General features: G+C 43.0%; 1 protein-coding gene and 1 non-coding gene across 6 annotated transcripts in view; one reads left to right on the top strand and one right to left on the bottom strand.

Moving 5' to 3' along the window:
- MGST3 (microsomal glutathione S-transferase 3) overlaps positions 1–13,258 on the top strand; it is a 1,219,025-nt gene that overhangs the window by 531,826 nt on the left and 673,941 nt on the right. The gene's annotated exons all lie outside the window — the stretch shown is intronic.
- Positions 11,649–11,751, bottom strand: LOC126944658 (U6 spliceosomal RNA). The gene has a single exon (XR_007722147.1). It is a non-coding gene; the product is annotated as a U6 spliceosomal RNA (small nuclear RNA).

Here is a 13,258-nt window from a genome sequence, read left to right as displayed (position 1 = left end):
AAAGTTTCACCATGCTAACCAGGCCGGTCTCAAACTCCTGACCTCAAGTGATCCACCCACCTTGGCCTCCCAAAGTGCTGGGATTATAGGTGTGAACCACCATGCCCGGCCCAGTGTTTTTGGAGTTTTTGGAAACAGAACGTGAAAGACAGAACTATGTATCTGGATGCATGCATATATAACTTACTACCTTTCCTGTTCCTTGGGACTTTGTAAGTTTAGAGGAGAACTAGAGGCTTCTATGCTGTCTACATACAGGGAAAAAACCTCTTGTGAAATGATGACGTTGAAGGAAAATGGCCTTTGGAGTCAAGAAATCTGGGTCCTAAATCTGATGCATAGAACTTTGACACATAAAACTTTGAATAAATTGCCTAACTTCTCACGGCCCCAGATTTTTCCATCTGCAAAACAAGGAAAATAAAAAAATAATGCCCTGGCCTAGGAAGGTTGAATGATAAAATGTTAAAGAGCAAGTATTTCTTTGAACTAGAAGTCAGGGTTTTCTTTCTTTCTTTCTTTCTTTCTTTTTTTTTTTTCTGTAAAGGGCCAGTTTGTAGGTATTTTAGGCTTTGCAGACCACACAGACTCTGTCCCAATTATTCAGCTTCAACGTGGTAGTGAGTGCAAAAGCAGGCACAGAGAATGGGTGACTAAATGGGCATAGCTGTGTCCCACTTTTATTTACAAAAATAGGTGTTGGACCAGAATTAACTGCAGACAGGCAATAGTTTAGGACCCCTGTGCTAGATCAAACCTGCCTGGGGGCACATCCAAGGCATAATCAGTTTGCCCTGTTACTTCCTATTCAGGATGCATTCCTCCTCTTACCCTCAGCTGGTTGCTAATGTCAGGCTAATGGAAATTGAGGTCTGCCCTTCTAGGTGAGGGTGAGGGAAAATGTTCTCTCAGATTCCACAAACTGTTTTAGTTATCCATGCTCCATGTGGTCACTTGGTCACTATGGTTGAGAAGGTGCTATTGCTTCTGCCCAGAAAGTCAGCCCCATACCAACTGCTGTTGCCTGGACCTACTGTTGAGTATCCCTAGCTATTTTTCTGCAGCAGCTTGCTTCCATGATGGGGCGTGGTTTTTTTTTGTTGTTTTGTTTTGTTTTCCCCCCATGAGATGGAGTCTCACTCTGTTGCCCAGGCTGAAGTGCAGTGGCATGATCTCAGATCACTGCAACCTGTGCCTCCTGGGTTCAAGCAATTTTCCTGCCTCAGCCTCCTGAGTAGCTGGGATTACAGGCGTGCGCCACCATGCCCGGCTAATTTTTATATTTTTGGTAGAGACGGGGTTTCACCATGTTTGCCAGGCTGGTCTCAAACTCCTGACCTTGTGATCCTCCTGTCTCGGCCTCCCAAAGTGCTGGGAATACAGGCCTGAGCCACCACACCTGGTTCCATGATGGTTTTTAGTGAAGGCCCCTGAGCCAGACTCCAGGGCTCAAATCCTAGCTCTGAAGTTTGCTAGTTGTGGGACTTTGTGCTGGAAATAACTTCACTGTGTTTAGTTTCCTCATCTATAGAATGGTAATAATAAGTCTTTGTCTCACAGAACCATTGTGAGGATTAAGTTAATTTGCATGTATTTAGAAAAACGCTTGGCACATCATAATTGCACAATAAATCCAATATTACTATTCTCTTGGGCAGCATTCTCTGTGCCAGACACTGTGTCTGAAGAGATAAATTCATCTTCTAAGAAGGGAAATTGTTTTCCCCTATCTTATCCTTCTTCTCACCCGGAGCCAGATACCCCTCTGTGGGTTAACATGTGTCCTGAGGCCCCTAGACAGGCTGCATGCTGACACAGAATTAACATTCTGACGGCGATGCTGGGGTCCTTACAACTCTACCTTCCACCTTCCTGACCAGGCTTGGGGCTGGGTCCTCCTTCTTTGCAATGAGCTTTGCTGCTCCCACCACTTCCAACATACACGAGAGTTGAACTCCTTCTCCCCTCAGAGATGAATGCACCATCTTCTCACCCAGACAACCCTTTCTCACGAAGTTACACATGCAGAGGCAATCTAGGCTTTGTGGGGACATTTCCAAGCTTTTAACTCTATATAAAGTACCTGGGGTGTAGCTGCTTCTTACTAAATTTTCATTCTCTTTCCCCTAAACCAACAAAGCAAAGCAAAAAGAAAAAAAGAAAGAAAGAAAAAGAAAGGAAGGAAGGAAGGAAGGAAGGAAGGAAGGAAGGAAGGAAGGAAGGAAGGAAGGAAGGAAGGAAGGAAGGGAGGAGGAGAGGGAGGGAGGGAGGGAGGGAGGGAGGGAGGGAGGGAGGGAGGGAGGAAGGAAGGAAGGAAGGAAGGAAGGAAGGAAGGAAGGAAGGAAGAAGGAAGGAAGAAAGAAAGAAAGAAAGAAAGAAAGAAAGAAAGAAAGAAAGAAAGAAAGAAAGAAAGAAAGAAAGAAAGAAAGAAAGAAAGAAAAGAAAGAAAGAAAGAAAACTTTGCAAAAAAAAGTTCTTAACTTTTGTGTCGCTACTTGGGAGAGCTGAGGTTGCAGGACAAAAACGAACAAGTGGTAGGCGCCAACAAGGGTCATGATGAGGACACAGTACTTTCTCCTGCTGAAGAGCATGAAGTGATGATGAGAACAATGATGATGAAGATGTTAGTGGTGATGTTCAACACTTATTGACCCCTTAATACCTGGAACAGGGCTAAGCTCATGACATACTTAAGCCTCACAATAATCTTATAAGGATTCTTGAGGAAGTTGAGGAAGCTGAAGGTAGGTTTTATTCATCCACCTTTGATAGCTGAGGAAACTGAAGGTCAGAGAGCATGTCTAAGGACACATAGCTAAATAGTGGTGATTCAAATCCACATCAGTTTCTCCCTAATGTCCTTGTTCTTAAGCTCCTCGCTCTCCTGCTACACTAGTTTATGTGTGGCACAGTTTATGTGTGGTGGTGGCACAGCCAGAAGCCTTCAGGTGTGTGTGAATAGGCATTTGGCAGCCTCACCAAGTTAGTGTATGGCAGCTTTGCCAGCTGGACCTATACCTGGAATAACAGGAGGGGATGCAAGAGTGGACAGATGCTCATTAGCCGAGTGACCAATGAGAGTCAGGGGATGGGAGAGCTAAGGGACAGGAAGCAGAGCTGCAGAGCAGAGGGAGCTAGGGTGGGACTTCTGGCCTCTCCCTGAAGTGGGGTAGGAGGGGCCACAGCCTCACGGACAGGTCAGGCATGTGCCCGGTTAGGCAGCTGTGAAAAACCTTGTTTCATGGCTGGGACATGAACTTGCTGACTTTCAAAGCTAAGTGGCGAGGCTGTACTCGGGAATGGAATTTAGGCTCAGATAACTATCAGTGGCTAGAATGTGTTTCCTTCTCAGAGCATTGCAGAGCTGCGCTCTGGCTCTGGGAGCACACTAAGGCCAAGTCCAGTTGGCTTAAGAGCCAGTCTGATGGATGATTTATTTAGTTTGGTTCGTGTGTGTGCATGTGTGTGTGTGAATATATGTGTACATGTGCAGGTAGCTATCTATAAAGGTACACATATGTGTTAATATGCATCGGCCGTCATGTATTCCTGTGCCCACCACCTGCGCACATGCCTGTGTAAGTACCTTGACACTTAGAGAGGTGAGTTAAATGAACAGACGCTTGCGAGCCTGCCAGTTGTCTTTTTGTACTGATGGGTCAGGGCCATTGTTTGGTACAATTAACCTGGGACTCAGAGACTTGCAAATGCATTCAACGGGGTACTGCAGCTTGGATGCCTTCCGGCGTGCGGTGTGTAATGGGGGTTGTGTTTCAAAGCCTTCGTCACACTAGACTGCCAACTTTCCTGATACCTTGTGCTTTGGAGGACACAGGCAGAGTGGAAGTATCAGACTGGAAAATTGCCCAGTGATCTGTTACAAACATATTGTCAACTGCTGGAGCCTCCAGTGCCTGTCCCTGCAGTGATGGGTGAATGCCATTCCCTTTGGCTCTTTGGAAGCCATGTCTGTTCTGATTCATACTGCTGTGGAAAAAGCAGCATGCATAGAGGTGGAGGCATTCAAAGGCATGAGCACGTTGTCTGCGAATGAAGGATGGTCTGGGGAAGTGTGAGGGGGGAAATGCAAGCACACTCGAATATGGGAGGGAAAACTTTCCTCCTTTCTGCCTCTGCTGCTGCCTCTACCTTGTACTTGTCCCGAAGCCCCATGTCAACTGAATAACATCTCCCATCTGCCTTTTATTATATGGACGGTGGGTTGGGAGCCCTAGAGAACTCAATTACAACATTCACCACCACCAGATCTACAAAACAAAGTTATTTCAAACCTGGTATTCAAAGGCCTGGGCAAAATAGGCAACTGATTTCCTAATATGATTTAAGGGTCCAGAAAAGTGTCCCTATTTCAAATTATCTACCCTTCTAGTTGGATATATTGTTCCTTACTTTCTCCATTAACTCCGTTTTTGTCTTAAGGAGATATACACTTTTATTTTTTTTTTTGACTGAGTTTCACTTCTTCGCCCAGGCTGGAGTGAAGTGGTGTGATCTCGGCTCATTGCAACCTTCGCCCCCCCCACCAGGTTTAAGCGATTCTCCTGCCTCAGCCTCCAGGTTGAAGCGATACTCCTGCCTCAGCCTCCTGAGTAACTGGGATTACAGGCGCCTGCCACCATGTCTGGCTAATTTTTGTATTTTTAGTACAGACAGGGTTTTGCCACGTTGGCCAGGCTGGTCTTGAACTCCTGACTTCAGGTGATCCTTGGCCGATATGTGCATTTTTATTTAATTTACAGTATATTGTTATCTGGCCAGGGTCGTGCATGAGAAAACTAACACATTAGCAGTGCTTTATTTTATTAATTAATTAATCAATTATCACCCTTGTCCCCTTGTAGGAGACTTGAAAGAATGGGATACATGATGGGCAACTTTTGATGAGAGGAGCTAGCACTGAGTTGACAGCAGTGCTGTAGGGTGTGTGTGTTGTGGGGATGGGTACATTATGAGAAACGGCTGAGATAAAAGGCAGTCAGCACACCTTTGCCTAAAGAGCTTGTAGATATCTAATAAGACAAAATAGACATGTTCACCGGTTAGGTGAAATATACTAAAAAAGTTCCTCCAGGTAGCCTTCCTAGGATGGTTTTTGAGTTGGGTTGAGAAGGGCTGAGGGATTGCTTAGCATCACACAAAGCTAGTTTCTCTGGTCAGGGAGCAGGCAGGAGGTGAACTACTTTGAAAAGGTACGTTATCAGATATTCGGGATGGCAGGTGTTGATGAGAATGAACACAGTGGAGGGAGGACATGAAAGTTCCTAGCTGCCTGTTCCCACTGGCCCGGGGAAGTGACGAGCATAAAGAAAACAAATAATTGAAATGGACACAAATCAATTAGATGATGACAAATACAAATTTTAATAGCCCAGGATGAAATGTTATTAAAAATGACTTGTCTGTGCCCGATGCCTTTAGATTTACATTTAAATGTAATTAACACTGAATGGCACTTACTGCTGTTCTCATTCTGCCAGCTGATGGTGTCCTTTAGAGCGCTGTGGAGATGCCGGGAAGCATTATCTTTAGAAAATACTCCATCCCTATTTTCATTCATTTGTAGTTTAACTTCCCTCATTATATTGCATTAGGAGAAAGAGCGTTGGTGCTTCCTGGTGCATCCACTCCTGCGGCTCATTTCCACAGCTGAAATCATCATCAGCTTGAGATATCACAGCCATCTCCACAGCAACCAGCTCCATCTTGAGAGCACACTCTTCAGTTCACATAGCCTTCATTCCTCTTGTTATTTATTACTAAAATGATTTGATGTGGAAAAATAGACTTGGGTTCCTAAGACTTTGGGGCAAGTTGCTACTTCTCTTTTTCTAGAGAGATGGCTATGAAGTAAGGAAAATATGTTTTCAGAGTGAGATGGACTTGGTCCCTTGAATAATACTGTCTCTAACCCTCCCCCAGCACTTTTTTTTTTTTTTTTTTTTTGAGATAGAGTCTCGCTCAGGCTGGAGTGCAGTGGTGCAAGCATTGCTCACTGAAGCCTGGACCTCCCAGGCTCAGGTCATCCCCCTGCCTCAGCATCCTGCATAGCTGGAACAAAAAGTGCTTGGGTTCCAAGTAGGAGCCACCATGCCCGTCCTCTACTTCTCCCTTCTATTTCAGACTCCTCATCATGAAAATGGAAAAGTCGATTCCCACTTTGCAGAATTGTTTGCAAAGACCAAATAATTAATGGACGCAGGTGCTTTATGTGCATGATCGTATTTTATCTACAAAGTAAAAGCTATTGTTCTTGTGTTATAATCCACTCCAAAATTTGATGACTTAAAATAACAATTTTTTGATCTCATATAGTTCTGTGAGTTGATGGGGCTCAGCTGGGGTTCTTCTGCTGGCCTTTCTTGGGGTCTCTTATGTGGTGCAATCAGATGCAGTTAGGACTGAAGTCACGTGGGCTCAGTGGAAATGTTGGAAAGACTGGGTCCCTCTCTCCACATGGTCTCAGGGCTTTACCTCTCCTCGTGGCCTTTTCACATCATGGTGTCTCCAGGATAGACTTCTTACAAGGCAGCTAAGGGTCCCCAAAAGCACAAAGGCAGTGTCTATCAAGCCTTTTAATGCCTAGGTTCTGAATTCCCAGAAGATCACATTTGGTTTCCTTCTGTTTATTCAACTGGGTCACAGGCCAGCAGAGTAGGAAGGTGGGCGGAAACTGTACCAGGGCAGTAATACCAGAAGGCATGGCTTATTGGAGGCCATGTCTTGGAGTCTGGGCATGATGTTTCCATTTTACTTACGAGAAAATGTAGGCTTAGAGAGTTAAGCAGCTTTCTCAGAGTCACCGAGGTAGTCAGTAGAACCAAGATTCAACCCGAGGCATCCTGAGTATCAGAGCTTGCGTCTTTGACCACTGGTCTATACTAACTCTCGTGTCATGAAAAATTCCTAAAATAGTGCCTGGCATATATAGGGTACTCACTCATGGAATCTAGTTTTATTTCCTTTCCTCTTTCTTCACCTTATTTAAAAACATTTATACTATATCAGTTACTCTACTTTCTATCAAGCTTCTGTTATGTGCCAAGCACTGTGCTGTAGGCACTGAAGATAATACAACAGACAAGACAGACCTACTCTGTCCTTGTGGAGCTTTCAGTATTTGGTATTTATGTAATTAACAAATATAAGGTGCTTGAGAAAGGCTCCTCTAAATGAGGCCTGGCGTTTGGGATCGGACCACCGGTCTGACAGTGACTTAGCTTTTTATAGAGTGGTGGAGCCTGGAGAGGGGAGCAGGATGGGAGGAGCACAGACCCACGATGCCTGCCTCTCGGCCTAGGGGTCTTGCAGCCTAGGCTTTGGGGAGGTCATCTAAGCCTGACTTGCAGATCAGGGCATGCTAGTTAATATTCCCTGGACTGCTGGTAAAGGAGGCATTCAGTTAATAATCTGTACTTTTAAAAAGTAACTTTTACTTTTTCTGTGTTATACGAATAATGCTTGCTCATTGGTGGAAAAGTAAGAAAATAGGTAAAAGAAAAGACAAGAAAAAAATTTCCATTATCTACTAACCAGAGGTAGTAATTGTTGACATTTTGGCCTATGTTCTTCTTCCTATATCAATAAATCACATTTTTATTAAGAGTATACTATGTGTCAGGAACATACCAAATATACCCATTTGTGACCAGATTCTTTTCTTTAGCGATGTATCATGAACATCTTTCCATGCCAATAAATATAATTATACATCATCAGCTATACTTATTCATTATCTGCCAATATATGGATATTGTATAATTCATTAACCAGTTGCTTGTTGTTGGACATCTGATTTCTCTGCAATTAGCATTCTTGTAGCTAAATGTATGTGCACATTCTTAAACGTTTGTCTGTATAAATTTCTCAGAGTGAAAACATTGAGCCAAAATCTGTGCAAGTTTTTGGCTTTTTTTCCAAATTAGGAAAAATTGCACCCATCAAAGTGCTCAGCATTCAGTGTGTACCATTTTCTTACTAACTTACCCTAACTAATATGAATGGTCCTTTAGCTTAAAAAACTGCTACTAGTTTAATAAGCAAAATATGGTATCATGTTTTAATTTGCGGTTACTTGATTAATATTGAGGTCTGACATTTTAATATCTATACTGACTAATTGTATCCTTTTGTAAACCGCTGGTGCCTGTCTTTCATCTGTCTGGTTTCTATGGGTGGCCTGCTTTGTCCCATGTCTCAGCCCCAATATGAGTTCCATTTCTTGTGGCTAGATGGTTCTTGGTGCCTATTTCTCCCAGGCCTTGGCTACATTTCACTTCCTCTTGCTCTGTTGCCCTGGGTTACCTCCCCAGGGATGGCAGTTCTGTCCCTTGATTCCCAGCCTAGGAATTCACTTCCTGCTACTCATTGACTACCTACCAGGTATTCAAATCTACCCGGTGCTGACTACTGGTCTTTCAGCTAGAAACTAAAAAATTGTCTACTTCTCAAATATCCTGCCTACTGGAATCTGCTAATCTCCCCATCCTCTGCTGATTCCTGAGGGTGGGCCTCTCTCATGCCAGCCTATTGCCTGTCACCTGCCTTCTTGCAGGATCCCCTCATATTCAGGTTCTGTTTCTCCTTTTTTCCTGTGTCCTACAGCTGCTTACTCCAGGCTGATGCTACACCAGGCCTAGTCCTCTGCTGTTAATCTTGTTCTCTCCAACTATGAATACACTATCTATTCCCATTTTAACATGTGCGAAAATAGAAACCAGACAAACTGGCTTATCCACAACAGCATGGCAAATAAGCTAATGGTATCATCTGTCCACAGGGGTGTCTCAATCTGAGGTCTAGATTTTAGGATGCTTGTAAAATTCTTGCAGTCTCATAATCGTATGTTTATTTGTATCTATACTTTTTGGAAGAACAGGTCCTTAGTTTTGTAAGATTCCCCAGGACTACTCACCCTCACAACATCTACTGCACAGCCAAGAAGCATTACTGCTATTGCTACTACTGCCACCACTTTCACTAATACTACTATTGATAATGAAGTGAGTGCAAAAGCAAGATATAGAACATATAATTTTGGGGGAAAATAACGTCAGTGAAAAATGTTCTTAAATCAACTTTTTAGGTCACCTGAACAGCTTTCTAAAAGGACCTGTCCAATCCCTATCTCAGGTTCTATGAAGCTTTAAAGCCTTTGGGCCCATTAGCTACAACAGTCACCTGATGAAAGTCTGCGTGTCCTGAGATAATGGTGCAAGATCACTCTCCACTCTGTCTTCCCTAATATCAAGCAGCACTCTCAGACAGTTGCTGGGGAACTTCCAAAGGCAATACCTGTAAGAAGAGAAGAGAAACACAGCTGCAGCACTTCCTGTCTGAGCAGCCATGTCAGCACTGCTTTAATTAACATGAAGAACTGGAAATGATGGCTACTGTCCCAGAAGAGGAAAAGGGTGTGCAGGATGGGGAAGGGCACAAGGGCACGCAGGATGAGAGCAGTGCTAGCATCATTAAATCCTGGCTGCATCGCTAAATCCTGCCTACTGGACACTCTCCGGGGTCACACGTATTTCTTACGCTGATCCCACTGGACATTCAGTTAGAAAATCTTGGTTTGAGGCTCCCATCTGCCACTCACGATTGTGTGACTTCAGAAAAGTCTCTTTCCCTTTCCAGAAGGAAGCCTTCACTTCCTCACCAAAGAAAAAGAAAAAAAGATTTGGGCAAAATGGTTTCTGAAGTCCTTTCTTGTTCCATCAATTCAACAATTGTATTATTCTTTAAAATATTATGTCTGTAATCCTAATGTTTTTTGAAAAATAGTAGTGACATCCTGAAAGATAGAAAACTAAAAGGGATGACCAAGAAGGACTGATATAAAAATGGTGGACTAGGATAGTCCATCCCTCATTTCCTCAGGGAAACATCAAAGAACAAACAGAAACTGGCTAAAATAACCTTACAGGAGCTCTGAAAACAGTCAAAAGTCTACAGCAACCAAGCAAACATTTAATCAAGGAAAAGCTACATTCAAAATATGAGGCAAATTCATGGTGATTCACTTGCCCTTCTCCTACACCCTCCCTAGCATGGTACACTGGGCCTGGAGGAGGGGCAACCCAGTTCCCCATTCCCTTCTTTGAATCAGAAGAGCAGAGAAGACCTGAATTGCAATGTTCCAACATATCTGGGAGCTCCATGAAGGATGGTTCTCTGTCTCACCCTGCTTGGAACTTAAGTGAGAAGTGGCAGGGCTGCTCATGAAAGCTGCAAGAGACTACAGACCATAGATCCACAGAGCTGTTTTTCCAAATAACCAATTTTCAACAAAAATTACAAGGCATACAGAGAAACAGGAAAACATACCTTGTTCAAAGGAAGAAAATAAATTGGCAGAAATCATCTTTGAAGAATCACAGACAGTTGACTTATAGACAGAGTTTAAAACAACTGTTTTAAATATGCTCAAAAAGCTAAAAGAAAGCACAATGAACTAATGGAAGTCAGCAAAAATCAATATATGAACAAAATGAGAATATCAGTGTTTCTTCTGTCCATGTGTGATTTTGTTATTACTTGTCCCATTTTCTTTCCACAGGCAAGTATTATAGGCACAAAATTAAATCTGGGTTACAATGACATTCCAAGTTGTATTCACTGTACAGTAGTCCCCCAATATCAGCAAAGAATAAGTTCAAAGACCCCTAGTGGATGCTTAAAGCTGCAGATTGTACTAACCCTATATACACTGCTTATTCCTATATCATGATGGGCAGGTATCACACAAAGCATATATACACTGGAAAAAAGGATCGCTCATGTCCCAGGTGGCATGGAGCAATATTTCATCATGGTACAGAGGACAGCATGCAATTTTAAACTTACAAATAGTTTGCTTCTGGAATTTTTTATTTAATATTTTTAAACTGCAGTTGACCACAGGTAACTGAAACCACAAAAGGTGAAACCATGAATAAAGAGGGACTGCCGTATCTTCTATATTTTGGGAACTATGCTAGGTGCATTATATACTTTGTATACTTTGTTTACTTAATTCACCCACACAAAGGTATTATGATCATACTCCTTTACAGATAATGGTCATATAATTCTCTTATGCCCTCTTGACATCTGAGGTCTCTTTTGGCTGCAGAGAAATTGCTGGAGGTTATCCCCACTACTTCCCCACAATTGGCACCACTGTCTCCTCACCCACGTTTAAGCCTCTTTTCCATGATGCCCATCCTAACTAAGCTCCCCTGTGCTCTATATCCTATGCACCTTTTTGTAACCCTTTTACATTGTGAGACGCATTTCTCCCCTCTTGCAGCCAGGGCTGTGAGTGTCAAAAGGGTCATGCAAATAATGACTGGACGGTGGTTTCTGGATGAGGCAGATTATTAGAACTATCCTGGGAGATGTTTTAAAAATACAGATTCTTAAACCCCCCTCAAGATCTGATCAGATTCTCCAAGAGTGAGGCCAAGGTTTTGGTGTGGGTAAACTCTCCTGCAGGTAACGTCGGTGTCAATCAGGCTTTGGAGAACTGCTGTGGGGACTCCAAGCAGACTGCTCCTGGTACAGGGAACGTTTACCCACAGCAGCAGTCAGAGAAGACTCAACTGAGGAAGTCAAACTCCACCTGGTTTTCAAGGATACATGAAATTCAGATAAATGATGATGATTGAGAGGACATTGCATCCTTGAACAGGGGCCATGCTAATCTTCTCTGTATCGTTCCTATTTTAGTATATGTGCTGCTGAAATGAGCACTGAAAGGGCATTTCAGACAGGATAGGTGTTAAACAGGATACAGAGGCAGGGAAACACATGACCTATTAAGAAATAATGGAAAATTTTAGTCAAGGAGTAATCACTGTTCCTGATGCTTGCCTCCATGTAGACAGAGCTCCGTTAGAGTAACAGTCCTGGCCTCTCTTTATCCCTTCATTCATTCTACCCCAGTGCAGTTTAGGGAAGAAGTTTAGCCTGTGCTTTCCAGCACCTGCCCTTCCTCCTCTTTGGAGTCAGCTGCTTGGGGACAACACAGGAGCTGCCCTGCTCCCCCATGTCATAGCTTTCAGGAGCAGGTTCTGCTCCTACATCCAGCACTACCTGAGGCTAGGTGGGTAGAAACTTGTGGTTTCAGTATTAATTACCCTACTAGCCTGAAGTTATATGCCACCTTCTTCAATATTAATGTCTTAGTTCAGGCTGCTATAACAAAGTAACATAGACTGAATGGCTTTTAAACAACAGATCTTTATTTCTCACAGTTCTGCAGGCTGGAAATCTGAGATCAGGATTTCAGCATGGTTAGTTCTACTGAGGACTCTCTACCAGGCTGCATGCTGCTGACTTCTTGAATCCTCACATGGCAGAAAGAGGGCGAATGAGCTCTCTATGGTCCCTTTCATAAAGGCATCAATCTCATTTGTAAAGTCTCCACCCTTATGACCTGATTACCTCCCAAAGACCTTACCTACTGATACTATCACATTGGGAGTTAGGATTTCAACATATGTGTTTGTTGAAAATGTTCAGTCCATTGCAATTAGCCACTTAGAAAATAAGGTAATATGTTCATCTCCTTTCTACCTTACTAATTTATTTCTAAATTGTCAGTTAGGAAAGAATGGTGCTATTTATTAGGTCCCTCAATCCCCCAATAGGAGAACAGTGTTGAAAAAGAAAGATGAGGTCAGACTAAAAAGCACCTAGCATGCCAAACTTCATACAAGGGGTTCTTAAATTTCTTGGGGTCACAGATTTTTTTGAGGTTCTGATAAAAGTCATGATCATTCTCCCCAGTTAAAGATATATTATCAAAAGTACCAGGGAGTTTCTTTTAAAAAAACACAGATTCCCAAATCCCAAATCCCACCTAAGGTCTCCTCAGTCAGTTTCTTCAATGGTGTAACACGCATTTTGATGTGGGTAAAATCTTCTGCAGAGAATTCTGATGTTCATTTAGCATTACATTCGATTTCAGGGTATCCACACATTTCCTGAAGCCTATCCTTGGGCTGTTCTTTTCCCGTGTTAAGAACTCTAGCTTTAGGCAACAAGGACAAATGTGTTCCAGGCATGACAAAAGAGACATGGCAGGCTTAGTGATGTGGTTCTGATAGCGATGTGGGCATTTTGTCTCAATATCTAAATTGACTCTACAAAGAATTATAAGCTTGAAAGAGCAAAAAGGTCCACCTTCTTGAATTTCCTTGGTGGAATCCATGGCAGATTTGTGCAGGCCTCTGGGAGCCTGATGGAAAGAGGCTAA

This window comes from Macaca thibetana, chromosome 1, assembly GCF_024542745.1.
Source record: "Macaca thibetana thibetana isolate TM-01 chromosome 1, ASM2454274v1, whole genome shotgun sequence".
NCBI lineage: Eukaryota > Metazoa > Chordata > Mammalia > Primates > Cercopithecidae > Macaca > Macaca thibetana.
This window is presented reverse-complemented; position numbering and strand designations above follow the sequence as displayed.